This window comes from Haplochromis burtoni, unplaced genomic scaffold (genome assembly GCF_018398535.1).
Source record: "Haplochromis burtoni strain Fernald_Lab_line unplaced genomic scaffold, NCSU_Asbu1 Contig_81, whole genome shotgun sequence".
Lineage (NCBI taxonomy): Eukaryota > Metazoa > Chordata > Actinopteri > Cichliformes > Cichlidae > Haplochromis > Haplochromis burtoni.
The window spans coordinates 549,829-565,600 of record NW_024582442.1 but is presented as its reverse complement, the minus strand read 5'-3'; the positions used below and the strand labels follow the sequence as shown (position 1 = coordinate 565,600).

The 15,772-nt window shown below is 41.1% G+C and overlaps 1 protein-coding gene across 2 annotated transcripts in view; it reads left to right on the top strand.

Annotated features, from left to right (window-relative positions):
- The window catches only part of prkcab (protein kinase C, alpha, b), a 123,111-nt gene that overhangs the window by 14,360 nt on the left and 92,979 nt on the right, over window positions 1-15,772 (top strand). The window lies entirely within an intron of this gene.

Genomic DNA, 15,772 nt, shown 5'->3' with positions numbered 1-15,772 from the left:
GTGTGTGTGTGTGTGTGTGTGTGTGTGTGTGTGTGTGTGTGTGTGTGTGTGTGTCAGATGGACACATGGGATTTTCCCAGCTTCAGAATAATATTTATGCTATTTCTGTGCAAGGACAAAGATGCAGGAAGACAGGGCAGCAGGGAGAGTGAGAGAGAGGCAGAGGGTTAGAGATTGTGTGCCAGTTTTCTGAAGCGTGTGTTCCTTCTTCCTGCGCCTGCTGTGTGTGCATGTATGTGTGTGTGAGTGTGTTGGTGTGTATGTGTGTGCGTGTTTGCACAGTTTGAGGGTCACCCAGGAAGAGACTGCAGCGCCGATCTTAGTCATCCTCACACCTCTCCCCTTTTTACCTGACTGTCCATCTGTCCACATATTTACCACCAGAAACAGATTTCCTGCTGGAAGCAAATTCAAGTGAGCAAATTGTACCTTTACATGAGGCTACAGTAAACAGTGAGCAGATAGAGTGTGTGTGTGTGTGTGTATGGAAATATTAACGAGTTTAGTCCTGCCTATAAAAGGCAGAAGGCACGGCTGAAAATGGTACGGAGGCTCTACTGTGTTTGAACAAACACACGCAAACAAAATGTGTTGTTGATTCCTGTTCAGCTGTGTTGTCCATTTGAACCAGTAAGCATATTCATAAATTATCAGTCTGTCTCAGAGCTCGGACTACTCTTAAATCTGGCCCAATTTGTTTTTGTTTCTTCTCCTACAATATAGTTATAAAAATGCGTAGTATCTATGTAAAGTATGAATCAAGTCCACTGTGCAAATTCGCCACTTTCATGTTTTTGAAAATCAGCATTTGCAATGTACATTCATGTCTATCAACCATCTGTACACCAGCACGGTGGATTTTGGCTAGTTCACGATGACAGCCCTTTTATATGGTAAGGTAAAGACCCTATAACATTAGAAAGAATCTCCAAGAATCACATAACCTTAGTGTTAGATTTACTGTTGGCGTGGAAAGGAAAAACTCCAGCAGAACAGAAACACTGTGGGAGAAAGAGCAAGGGTTTAATAATTACAAATGAGTAAATGTTGTACATATGATAGTAGATATGATACACAGGCCCCATTCTCAGAATTAATTGGACAAGCAATTTCATGGCCAGCTGCTTATTTCATTCTTTCAATGGTTAAGACAAATAACAGCAAGGTGCACACTTTGGAGCCTGAACAGTTCTGAAAAATAAATATTTAGTATGATTTAAACCAAGACTAGCCTGTACCAGAATGATGGGAAGAGAAAAGTGTGTAGAGAGAAAGTAACAGCTCATGATCTGAAGCATCTGCCAGACATTGTGGAGGCAATGTTATGTATGGCTTGCCAGTAGTGTTTATGTTTGATGCGACTGTTGATAGAAGTAACAAGATGAATTCTGAACTGTACATGGCTATACTCTCTGATTAGATTCAGCCAAATACTGCGAAACTGCATCCATATGGATAATAACTTTTGGGACTCTTGGCATTCTCTCTTGTGAAACTCTTGAGTGAAACCCAAGAGTTTCACTCTTGATGAGAGCATCTCAAGGGTGGAAACACAGCATTTGGTAATGTTGATGAGTTCTGTACTTCTGGGAGTAATTGACTGCAAAGAATTTTTATTCAAGTATTAAAAATAATCCTTGTATTTTAAAAAAATGTTTGTTCATCCAATTAATTTTGAGTCTCTTAAAACGGGGGACAATGCATGACATGTAACCTGAAATACTTTTCTTAAACCACTTCAGTTAATATTCAAAGCCTGCACTTAAATCACATCTTGATTCTCTTATTCAAAATACAGTGTGGTGTTGTACAGAGGGGAATGTACAAAAATTGTGCCATTGTCCAAATATTTGTGGACCTAACTGTAAATGTCAACAGCTTGTGTACTATTTCCATGCTGCTCCTATGCCAAATAGAAGAATCTGTTATTTCCTGTGGCTAAGCTAGTTAGCTTCTAGCATTTTGTAACATTTTTAAAATACAGAGTTGAGCCGGATATCTTTTTAGCCACTTTTATTTAGGCTTTTCGGTCTTTGTTGCAATATAACAATGAAGAAAAGCTAGGAAAACTAGGAGAAAGACCAGGAGAAGATGAAACGTAATGGCTTCTGGGCGTATTCAAACCCGGGCCTGTGCATTAGCTTCGCAGCATATAGGTTGACTGTTATTATTCAGTGACCTAAACAAGCAGCTGTCTTTTGCTACTTTTTAATCTAAGATGCCTATGTTGCTTAAAATATAGTTGAAAAATATAATTTGAAAAACTATGTAATGTACATATATAACTGTAAAACTAGCAATGTGCCAAGCCATGCTAATGTTAAGCCATGTGGAGCTGTGCCTCATTTAAGCGTTCCTAAGTGAATACGTTTATAAAGTCAGCAAAGATGCACAGAAAAGAAGATCAGACACCAGCGAGGGAAGATAAGAAAGACAGACGCAACAACATTGTCATCCCCTATGTAGCCGGTGTATCAGAGAAACTCAGGAGAGTTTTCTCCAAGCACGACATCCCAGTGTACTTCAGACCCAGCAACACACTCAGACAGAAACTGGTTCACCCGAAAGACAAAACTCCTAAACACAAACTTAACAATGTGGTGTATGCTGTACAGTGCAGCGAGGAATGCCCAGACCTCTACATCGGAGAGACCAAACAGCCACTTCACAAGCGCATGGCACAACATAGAAGAGCCACCTCCACAGGACAAGACTCAGCAGTCCATCTGCATCTAAAGGACAAAGGTCACTCTTTCGAGGATGCCAACGTTCACATTTTGGACAGAGAGGACAGATGGTTTGAAAGAGGAGTGAAAGAAGCCATCTATGTCCACTGTGAGCGACCATCTTTGAACAGAGGCGGTGGTTTACGACACCAGCTGTCTGCCATCTATAATCCAGTTTTGAGTTCCCTTCCCAGACGCCTTAACGCCCACTCACACCCTGGGCCATCTGACCTCAGGAAATTACATGATAGGGTGTGGTTAGGTTTCACAATGAGCTCACCCGAAACCCTGGCTGATTGTGACCCACACCCGCTTTCAGACCTTGGCTCAGGTGATTAGGTAGAGGATCGTCAGGGGGTCCTTTGTCCCTCTTTGGGGGGAAACTCCCACTGGGTTTAAATCTGGGACTCTCCACCATTTGACCTTAGAACTGAAGAAGCTTCTCGGGTGAGAGGTGAAACGTCTTCAAGCAACTCAAAGAAGTCCTGACGCTTTTCTTTCCAAGCTCCTTAGACTTTAGTGAATACTATGTAAAGGTTGGTTAGGTAAATAGAGACCAGTGTATCTGAGGAGTCGAGTTTATTTTTCCTTCATAAACCAAAAATTCAGTTCATTTAAGGTGTCAATAGAATGAATTTGGAAACTTGTTATCCCTAATAAATTGAACTGGACAGCAAAGCTTTCTTGGCTGGCTGAAAACTCCAAGGCGAGAGTGCTTGAATTATTAGTGTTTTATCTGCTGAAATGCTTTGGTTGCTATGATACATGATGTACATGAAAGCTATGCATTTCAGATACTTTATCGAACTGACTGCTGCTGAATCAGTAACCACAAAATGTTCCACCGAGCATTATTTTCCAATTTGTTATGATAGCTTTTGCAATTTCATTTAGTACAGGCAGTGAATTTGAGGGTTTCTTAGTGTTTTGACAACCAGGAAAAAGAACTAAGGCAGTGGATCTGACTGTGAAAACTGCGTGCTCATTGGGTATTGACTTGTGATTAACAATTGAACAAACTCTGGAGCATTCTCCTTTCTATACCTGAGAATTTAGAAAATCGACTTGGTGTTTTGTTCCAAGTCCCAGGAGCGGTTTCCCATAAACTTTTCTATAGGACCGGAACTCTTTTCACAACCACAGATATATCCCCACAATGACTCTTTTTACACCGTTCACCTTAAAAGTAAGAAGTACTGGGAAAAACAACTCTTCTGGACATAAAAACAAAAATAACACATGCACTCACACAAATATTTAATCTTACATAGATATAGTTCATCTTGAGTACTCTCACCCCATAGTCTCTTGTGGGAGATGAGAGGAGGACAAAGGCAGGAGAAAGATCCCAACAACTCCAACTCCTAATTGAGGTTGACTCCTCGTCTTTCCCAGCCTCTCTGGTCCACTCATGGCAAATATAGCAACATGCACCACAGGGGAGAATGAGTGCTTTGCAATCATGTTTTTATTGGCATTCCTGTCGGCGAATGGAAGATTTTTTTTCCCTCTTTGATCCTTTGATCCTGGGGTCTACTCTGGAGTTGATAAAATTGCAAGGGATTCTGTTACTTAGTCCTTTCTGTTTATATGTAAAAGTAACCTATGTATCCAGAGGCTTTATATATTTTTAGCTTTGAGTAAAAAAAGGTAATGAAAGAAAGCCAGAATAGCATTTGACTAGACTGAGATGCAGTCATGAAGTGATCAGCAAGACATAGAGAGTCTTAACTAAATAAATGAAAGTAATGAAGTGTTATTTTTGCTGCCCTAAAGTGTAAGACGGATGTGTGTGGGTTTGAGGGGGTTGCATTGATTCTTACCAACTGTTCTTGTATTTATAAGGCACCATTGTTGGAATATTGACTTTATGAAAACAGAAATATGACCAATAAATCTTGTTTTATGTGTTTTGTATTAAAAAAATGGTGATTTTTAAAAAGCCACACATAGGTTCAGTATTTGTTAGACGTGCAGCGATCCAGAATTTTGTTGAGGTCTCAAATGGTGATAATAATCTTAATAATATTTTTTTCCTGTTGTGTCATCATACTTACTATATTGTACTAAACTGCATCATAAAACTATAAAGAAAAATTTGGTGTCACCAGGGTGAAATGCCTCCAGAGTGCTGAGCCTGCTGTTTGCTACCACCATGGATCCCGAGCTGTCCTCATTCCCTAAAGTATCACAAATGTCATTTTTATTTTTAATTAAAGGGGTTTAATAACAAATGTTAAATTGGCAGAATGTTTAAGAGACCAACCAATCAGTCTCTCTTCTGGTTCAGTGTTTAAGCCAGAGAGAAAATGTTGATGCTGAAGAAAGAGTGCTTATGTGTCATTGTCATGCCGCCTGAAAGGGAACATTAAATTCAGTTTAGATGCTGCTGACTATGGGCTTGCATGATAGAAGCAATCAGCGTTACACAACTTTTCCAGTCACCAAAGAGCTTGCTCATAGGAGCTCATCTGATAGTTGGGTTTTTTCTGTCTTCTCTATATTATTGTAGGGTCCTGAGGCACCGTCATTTGTTGCTATATAAATAAAATTTAACTGGACAGTAACAACAGCAGTAGCAGCAACAGTAAAAACAACAGTGATACCCATAATAGCAATACAACAGCAACAATGATCGTAGCAACAGTAATAAGGATAACCAAAACAAACAAAATGCAAACAAATTATTAATTGCAAGATAAATTTGCATCAGGTGTACATTGAAAATGTAGGAAATTTCCTCCTCAGTCAGATTTAAACAGCCTTTAAGTAAATTTGATATAATTTCATTGTTCTCACCACTGACTAGACTACCAGCCTGCTATTGAATAGAAATATCAGCTAATGATTATAACTACAAACAATGATTAAATGTGATGAATTCATTTTAAAATAAGTCTATGTTGTAGTGACTTTCTAGTGTAGTGGTTAAAACATTTGCTTAACACACAGACTAAGAGGAAACAGGACTCCAATTGCTCTAGTGGCCCCTTGTGATTAAGGAAACGCTAGACGAAGAAATGATGATTGTTAGAGCTTTTGTCTACTAACCTTACTAACTGCATTCTTTGACTATTTAAACAAAAAACATGTCTGCAACTAAGCAAAACCACACGAGAGCAGAAAATGCATATGTGAGTTTTGTACTTCTGTGGATTTTTCTGCATATCTGCCTGAAATGAACATGTGGTCTTGCTCAGTTGCAGACATGTATTTCGTGTAAATATTCACACTCTGCAGTTGCTATTGCAGGTACAAAAAAATAGCAAAGTGTCTGTCTACATAGAAGTAATACTAAGCTATATATCAACCACATCTCATGTGGCAAACGCACACGACAGGACCACTGACACTTACTCCCATACTATACACTCACATCTGTATACTGAAGGGCTACAGTGTCCTAATGCCCGGTCTCTTTCCATCTAGCAGATAACACAAAAGTGCATCAGCACTGCGACACACTCACAGGCTCTGTAATGCAAACTGAATGTCATGCAGACACGGTGGCCTTGACAAGTCAGTTCAGACTGTGTCAACAGCTCTTTGATTCTGGCCGGCTGGATGGAAAGAGCAGATCCCGCTGGAATGATGTGGCAATGGAAGCTGTTGAGAGAAAAATTAGGCCTCGATCTGTAAGAGCAGCTCTTCACCTGTAGCTAGAGCGGGCCAGTAAGAAACACGGTGACAGAGAGGCGAGCGAGAGAGGTGGGCGTAATTGTATCTGAAAGTGAGGTTAACCACATACAGGCCCGCGTATTCAATGGGCTGAATTACCCAACTGTGGAGAGCAGTTGAAATGAAGAGAAGGATGCAAGGCTCAAAACCACTTCAGAGTATTTTATTGTCACACTTTTGGTTTCAATATATGCTTTGTTTTAGCAAAAAGATTTGTTCCCAATGAACCATTTACACTTCTGAAATAGCTGAATTTTGAAAATAATAAATAAGAATATGGAATGGGTGTGCTTTTTTTTTTTTTTTTTTTTTTTTTGCAAAGGTACCAAACCAGGACCTTCTTTATTTACAGGTATGAAAGGCCATAATTGAGCAAACATATCCTAAAATCTACTCTGTTTCTACAGGTTCAGTTCTGACTGCTCTAGTCCCATTAAATAAAAACCCCAAAATCCATGCAGTGTAAGTCTAATGCAGAGACCCAGGTTCGAGTCTATCAAACCGTGCACTGCATATCTTTTTCCAACTTTCCTCTCCCAAAAGAGGCTGAAAAATAAGAACATACTTTTCGCAGCTCCAACTAGACCTGGAATTTGCATTCTGGCCCAGAAATATTTTCGTTTTCTTTGATCTGAAAAGATGAAAACATACCGCTCATGTCTCTGTGCTAGGACCACATTCTGTAACAATCTGGTGGCTTTAAAATATCTTTAGATCCTCAACTTTAGTGCTAAATACTTTCAATGTTATTCACAAGCTTTTACCTAAACACCTACTCACATCTCAGAATATAAGTGCACAACTTCCAAAATTATATTGCATAATGTAGAGCAGTACAGAACGAGTATAATTATGTGTATACGAGGAATAATATAAGAAGTCCTGCCCATTATTTATTATAAACAAAAGGAAAAAAGTCACACTGTAATATTTTTTTGCCCACCCTTAGATTTGATGATGGCAATGGCATTATGTTGATATGCCTATGCAGTGTCACAACTTTTCATTTCCATCTGGCGTTTCATTCTTTCTTTCTTTTTCTTTTTTTTTTTTGCGTTGATAATGGCAGAGATGGATTCCAGCACATCCCAAAGATTCTCAAAGGGGTTTAAGTCTGGATGTTTTGGTCTGTTCATCCATGAAAATGATGTCTAATGCTTCTTGACCTGCTCTTCCACAGTTTGAGCCTAGTGGATCCCGGCACGGTCGTCTCAGAATATGCCTTTGCCACTAGGGAAATAGAAAATGTTGATGGCAAAACTTGGCTGTTTAATATATTCTGGTCGTTGGCAGACTAATTTTACCTGGGCACATAACATTGCTGAACATGCACCTGACCAACTGAAGTATCCCCTGATTACAACACTGCCCCCACTGGCTTTTAAAGTAGACGCTAGACATGATGAATGTATCACTTCATCCTCCGAGGCACTCGTTTGCTTTGTTAAATCCAGGTGGTGACTTTTGTTTGGCTAGGCAGTGTACTGTATCTGATAGTGATGTTACAACTTAATAGATAAGATATATGTAACCGGACTTACGACTTATCATTAAGAATGACCGAACTCCACTAGCCAGTAGCAGAAGATCTAGGATCGGCAGGAGCCCAAGGTATAAACACCAATAAGGAGAGACCACACCACAATAGACTGTTCACAAATTTGTTATATTTGACACACAGCAGCTGCAACAATGTAATGAAAAAAACAATAAAATAAAATACAAAATATTTCCCCCAAAATAACAAACTAATTAAAAGTGCGCGCATACAGCTTTCTCTGAGTCAATTGTATGAATGGACAATGTCTGATGGGTCGTTGGGGCCCGTTCAGTTTGTTTAATGTTTGTCCTACCACACTCCGATGAAGGAAGAAAGTTCGTAGTCCTGCAGGTATCTGAAGCTTCAATGGGAACGAAACTTTGGCTTCAATAAAACCTTGGCAAATCCTTTTCAATTTCGGGTTGGCTCGCCATCCAGTTAACTGGAACTGTGGAATCACTGCTCCTCGATGGGGCTTGCTTCAGACTGGGTCCGTCTGTCGAGTCATCCTTTTACCAGATAACAAAAAAACCTGACCGTTGACAGGGTGAAACTCTGAACAACCAAAAACAACTGCAGCAGACTTGCTTTTAACTCCTAGCGATTCGACTTCGGGAACATTAGTTTCTCTGGCACATGGCATTATATGAACAGGAACGAAATGGCAACACAGGAAATCATGTGATCAAGGTCAATAGCAAGGGTCACTGGGAGCTCATTGCTGATTGGCCAAGTTAAATGACAACAGATAATCTTATTGGTCCACATCTTCCTTTAAACATAAAAGAAAAAAGAAATGACTAAATTGTTTACATTATACATAAAAAAAAAACTACTTTCCACTGCTCTCTTTTTCTAGCTGGGCTACATATAGGAGAGAGCTATATTAGGCAGCAGGAACTGGGTTGCTCTTTGCATTTCATTCAGGCCGTCCCAGTTCTTTTGGTCGTCTTTTAAAAATTTGTTTTTTATCCAGAAATAAATGGTGTATCATGTAAGCAAAATTTTTTGCATGTATATGCTGATGGGTGGATTAATTTTTTTTATAGAGCCAACCAAAAAACTCATCTAGCAATCATAAAATTGCAATGGAGGACTGCATTGGTTAAAGCCCTTTCCTTTTAAGCTCGAGATATTTAGAAACTTTTAGCAGTGTTAATGTGTGGGGAAAGCAGGAAGTTCTTGGATTTTGAACCCTGAGTGTGAGCCATTGTCTTCTTTGTTGATACTTTCCAGAGTAAAGCTGCTGCTCCTCTAAATCAAATGGAGGCAATTGTGGTTGTTCGGGCATCCAACTAGGGTGCCTCCTCTTGACGCACCTTAGGTGAGACACTTCAGGCATGTATAGCAGGAGGAGATCTCAGGGCAGAACCAGTGACACGATGGATAGATTATGGTCTCTCGTCTGGCTCTAGAATGCCTTGGTTTCCTCATAGGTGAACTGGAGGAGGTAGCTGGGGAGAGAGAGGTCTGGGCATGTCTGCTTAGACTGCTACAACTCGGATAAGTGATAATTGGATGGACGGACGGACAGACTTGTTACCTCGCTATATTGTCAATTCTGGCAATAATTTTTCAAGTAGGGCTAAGCTTCCCTGAACAGTTGCTTTGGAGTGTTCGTGCTGGGGAAGTTAAAGGTTTGTTGCAACAAAGTTCAAGGACATGTCTTGCAAGAGTGCATATTGTTTACATTTTACAACTGGGCTCACCAGTCATTAGGAAATGCTACATAGACTTTACCTAATATGTTTTAGATCATCATAGCTGTTCAGGGTAGATACCCGTTATTAAAAACACGGGGTGAAATCTACACAAATATACGAAGTACAAAATGTTCTATGAGTTTTTTGAGTAGATTATATAGGTTTGTTTTCACAGTGGCGGTGCTGGAAAAGTAATTGTTGAAACTGAATGGGGAGAAAAAATTAAAGATAACAGAAAAAATAATAAGAAAGCACGGGGTGGCGTGGGAGGTAGCAGGTGCTAATTGAAACCATCTTGCAGAAAGCACAGAATGCCATTTCGCCACAGCTGCTGCCTTTCGTTTTTTCTCTCCCTTATTCAGTTCCAAATGGTATGAGCCATGCACTCGACAGGCTGACTAATCGCTCCACACAGCCTTGGATGCGGGGCGTGTGGATTAACTAGGCCAATTAGCCAGGCGCAGAGACGCCTAGTGATGAGAAGAGTCATGCTCCCTTTCTCAGCTGAGTGCCATTAATCAGCAATAAAGGGGCTGAAGCAACACTACAGTTTACGGACTGCTTCTCCTGTTCTTACAACGGCCAGGTTTTACTGGCTCAAACCTCTTGACCTCAATACGGCATGACTGTGTTTCTCTGGGGCTCTGCAGTTTTTGTGCTAGAGAAACACCCAGAAGAGCTTAAGAGAGGGACAGAGTGTGAGTGTCGGGTTGTGTCAGTGTGTGCGCGTGTGTGTCTGTCTAAAATCTGTTTAGGTCTGCATCTTTGAAGAGGCTGTCTTTTTTTTTTTCTTCTTCTTTTTTTTTGCCTGTCCCATTTGGTTCTTTAGCCGTCAGAATTGTTGTCTGAAGACCAACAAGGATACCCAATGGATTTACTTTGCCAAATGGATCATCACGGCCTTGCCATATTGGTCCATTTGATCTACCTTTGTTGATATTATTTCTTTTATTTTATTTTCAGTTCAGTTCAGTACAGACGGGACAGACATGACTGAGGGATAGGAAAGGGAGAAAGAAAGATGAAGGAAAAGAAAAACAGAAGGGAAGAGCGACAGTGAGAAAAGGCACTTAAAAAGAGAAAGTAGAGAAAAAAAAAACTCCTGGATCACCTGTTGAGAGAAAAAGAAGAGAAAACAAGCAAAAAAAACAGAGCAACATACTAAACACAACAGCATCACGTTAATCTAGCTAAGTGTAAACAGCAGGAAATACTAAATATTGAATGTTGTTGTGTAGCAAGCAGGACCGACAGCGCACAATGTGCTTGGAAATAGCAGCCAATAAAGGTGTAGTTTATGTCTATGAACAGTGAACACCCGTGTGCACACCTGTGTGGATCAGCGCGCTTGTATTCAAAAGGTTTCCCCATGTAATGGTCTGCTAGAGGATGTAGAGAGCCATAGCCCTGTCCCCCAGGGCATGAAGCAGGCATGGAGGAGATCCAGGCTCCAGACATCCAGAGGCCCCAGAGTGCGAGAGCCCAAGGAGGACCACCGGAGGGGCATCCGTGCCACCCTCCTGGGAAGAGCTGAGGAGAGCCCCAGATGAGGGGTCACCCAGTAGCCACGGAGCAGAAGCCAGAGGGGGCTGCAGTGGACGTGCCCGCCGGCTCTGCCGGCAGCCAGCTGTGCCAGAGTGAACCGAGCCGCAGGCCCAGAGGCCGGAGGCCCGAGGGCCCCCTTTGCCCCGGAAGAGGCCTGACCGAGCAACAGGCACCAGGCCCCGCCAAGTAGTCACCGGGAGTGAGCTGGTACATACCTGAGCGCCCAGCCCCGGACACCAAGAACCACCAACGCACCGACCCCTGAGGGCATCAGTTACCGGCAGGGAGTGTGGTGAGGGGAGATAGGCCTTGGAGGGCCTGGGAGTTCCCAGAGAGGTGGAGTGTAAGACCACGACCTACACTAACAAACAGGCACACACAGACACAAACATGCATTCCCACCCTCATGTATGGGGTTCTTTCGATGTGTGTGTGTGTGTGTGTGTGTGTGTGTGTGTACAAACTAAGCATCTAATGCATGCAGGAGACTATAGATAGGTATTTTTGGCATTCCCCTCCATGCATATCTGCATGTATAAATGCATGCGCATTTGCATATGTTGTAGCAGAAGGCAGACCTCACAGCGAGAGCCTGTCCTGTCACCTGCTGTGGAGAAAACTCACCTGAGCTGACCCAGAATCAGCTCATCAGCCGATCAGATAGGAGGCGTCTAACTACTGACTCACAACACTATTATACACCCACGCTTAATTAAGTGCATTTGATTAAGCTTTTATCATGTGTATTAACACCTTAATGCCTTTTATCACCCTGGTGTTGCATAAGAGTCAAAAGTGACACATTAACTTGAAACTCATAGTTGTGTATATGTATACCTGTGAGAATAAACAAACTAATTTACTGTAAAAAAAAAAAAACACTTGTTATTCACAAAAAATACCCAGTGTTTCATATTTGCAAAAGGCCAGGATGATTGATCCTAATTTAGGCAGCATCTCTTCACCTGACTCCAGTCTCCCAGCACCAGCAGAGAAATCATGATTCATGTGTACAGCATATTTGCTATGATTCACACTTCTTAACCAAAGCACCGTCAGGTATACTTGTTATTAAAGCTGACTTCTCGTTCCAATCCGCTACCCGCAAAAGGTGTTTTTTTATTTTTTTGTAAGTCAGTCATCGTGTTTGTACCTGCAACACAGTCATCGTTGTCACCGATCTGATGCCGCGGTTTCTGATCAGCGGGGAGATCTTTGATGTGCTTTCTAAAAACAGCTACTTGGAGCAAATCTTGAGGAGAGCAGGGCCTGTATTTAGAGCAGAGTGTAAATAAATTCCTATTTTGCTCCTCCAGGAATCATGATTTTTGAAGTTAAGAATAAAACTACAAGGAAGCTGCTATAGTTCAGTTTAGAGCAGGTGACCCATTTGCCAGGCGGTTGCACGGGCCTGACTTTGAGTCTACCCTGGACATATCATTCCCTGTTTTCCTGTCTATTATCCTATCAAAATAAAACATTTAAAGGAGTTAAACTTCTCAATATCCTCTGATAGAAACATTTATACCTGACTCTCACCCACAACATGCCTTTTGTTCTGTCTTCCTCCCCCCAGTTCAAACCGGTCCCAGCAGGTACATTTATCAAAGAAAGGCCAGATTACATGCTGGTACTTCAGCGCTGTTGAGGAACACTTAATATCATCATAAATGCATTTCACTGGTCTTGTACAAGAAATTTTAAAGCAACCCTGCTCACTACATTTATGTGAAGCATGCGAGAATCTGAGCCAGGTGAAGGTCATGAACGGAAATCAGTGCTGGCACATCTGTGCAGCAGGCGAACCAACCTGCTAAGCTGCCACGTTTTATCAGATGTAACAGCTGGCATTACAGCCCTGCAGCAGCCTTCCTGCCTGTAGCGTCAGATAACCTATGGTCAGTAGTAGCAACTGTTATTTAATCATATTCAGTGAGTAAATGTGTTTACATCCTAAGTGGTGTTTATTTCTAGCACAGAACTAATCGAGGTGTTTTCTATGGAAAGTTTCATTTGGGCACTTCTCACTTTTTTCTACTAGAGATAAAAAAACAAAAACGAATTGAGTGAAAACTGAGGAGAAGCAGCTGAAGCTGAAATGAAGGGGGAAAGAAGTGCATTATTTGTGGTTCAGGTTGTTCTCAGCAAAAACCTTAGCCTTGGATTCGTTTGTCTTCAACAAATTAGTCTAGGACGTGCAGTGCCGTAGGAGCAGAAGATGTTCTCATGTTGATGTTTGGTATCAGAGTCTCCCCCGGCACCAGGCTTGGACTTGGCCATGACCTTTAGCTTTTGCCTCGTCGCGTCTTCTGTGTGTAGGTTGAGCACGCAGAAGTCCTCTGGCAACTGACTGCGTCATAGCATGAATGCAATACTCAGAAAGAAAGATTCTTTCTTTCTTAACTGTAGACGCTCGCACCTCTTGGTCCTTTGGCTCTGTCAGCCACAGCTAACCAAGCTCATGACATTACTATTGCTGTGATATCTGATCCATATGCAGACAGAGGGTGCTCTAAGGCAGACCCCTGCAGACAGTACATCGCTCGCTGAAATGGGGTTGGGTTTAAATATATGTCCAAGCGTGTGTCTTTGTGAGTAATTGAGAAGACAAGAGAACGAGACAAAGTGGTGCCCGATGTGCGCTTACGTGCTGGTGTGTGTGTCCTGTGTGACTGAGATCAAGCGAGTTTAAGGATGAGTGTGTTAAGACGTCCCTGATATATGCTTCATTACTGTGCACATTCAAAATGTGTACAACCGAAAGAATGTAAAAATGCATCTGCGTACCTATATGTGTGCGTTAACCCGTGTACTCGTGAGTCTATGTGTGCACATGAGTGCATTTGTTTTCAGAGTCATATTAAATTCATGAGGCAGTATCACCATTTCCCCTGAGTGACTCAGAGATGTCTAGCAGCCAAACACTCCCACCTTTAGTTTAAAATAATTGATCCCTTCCCCCTGTGGCCATCCTTTATACAAACACTACTACTGCTGCAAAGAGTGCATATTTGACTGAGTGCGGTCTATTTATCATTCCTAATAATGCACAATCTTATGTGATTGTCTAACAATGCCGAATATTCTACCAAAATATATTATGAGGGTGTAAATAAAGCTAAAATTTTGGAAAATAAGACGTCTGCATCCATGCTAGCAACTAAATGGCGATATTAGCATACTGACATACAATCTAGATTTTTTTTTGCCGATGTGTGGCATTTATAACAGCAAATAAATTATAATGAAAAAAAATACATGGATAAAGAAGAAACAGGTGAAACACCCTTCAAACACCTTGTTGAAGTGGCATAGTTTGTCCACCAGAGGGCACTCTGCATGCCGCAAACACAGCAAACCAGCTGATCCAAACAGAGTCTTTGTGTAAACTAGTAATCCACGACTTGTACATTAAAACAGGATTATTTGTAAACTGCATTGTCATTACATGTCAAATTTTCCTAGTAAGCACTTGTAAATCTACAGATACCAAATATTAGGAAAGTCTGTTTATGTTTCATTTGTGAAATAAAAGTTCTAAATCACCAAATATTGATCCAGCTCTAATAAAATTCCACTGCAGGAGTTGATTTGATTCGATTTGAATCATGGCAGTGTTTTTACATGGGCCAATTTTTTTTTGGGGGGGGGGGGGCTTCTGGTGAGGCCAGCAAACACTCTGGCAATGAATTCCTGTATCCTGTATCTATTAGAGTGGAAGCTTGTTTCCACCACCAAAAACCATTTTTTGCCTTGTGTTATCGTCTCAAATTTTGACTATTGTTGGTTATTGTTTATATATTGTTGTTGGTTCTGGTGACAACCCTTCCATACCCTAGTCAGAGTTTCTGAATGCTAATATGAGAGAAAAAAAATCTTAAAACTAGAAAAACTAAATTAACATCTGACAATAAACAATGGTTTCACGCTTGAATTTCAACAAATCTAGTTCCACCTGTGCTTTATGTTTATCTGCATGCAGCTAAAGCTCATTCAAATGTTATTAATCAATACATATCAAATAACAAGCTGGCTGTGAATGCAAACAAGGAAGCTTCTGGTACCAAAGGTCTCATGGCTTGCCTATAGATTCTGCATATTCATGTGCAGATTTATTGAGATCAGTCTACACTGTACACTAAAGAACCAACTGCAATCCCAGAAGCTGTAATATTGCTCCTGGCGTGAACCACTAAGGAGATATATGGGGAAACACACGGAAGTGTATTATAACAGATGGAATTTCCTCGACACGTCTGGTCTGGCTGTTTAGTAGGTTTATTTTAAAAGAGGGGAATGTGTGAAACACAAACCACAACATGCAAAACATGAAAAGAAGCTTGTACCTGGGGACACCATCACTGCTCTGTGTGTCTACTCTATTACCCATCCAGACATGCATACCTAAAGACAGATCCCAGAAGGCAGGGGGCCAAGATGATAAATGCCATCAACTGTCATCCTGCAGTGCAGTGTGGATGGAAACTAGGAGAGGCCACCGAGTACTAAGATGCAATCTGACAAGGCCAGCATCACCTTGAACTCCATCTGAATTTCTCCAACCAATCCAGTGTCCTTAA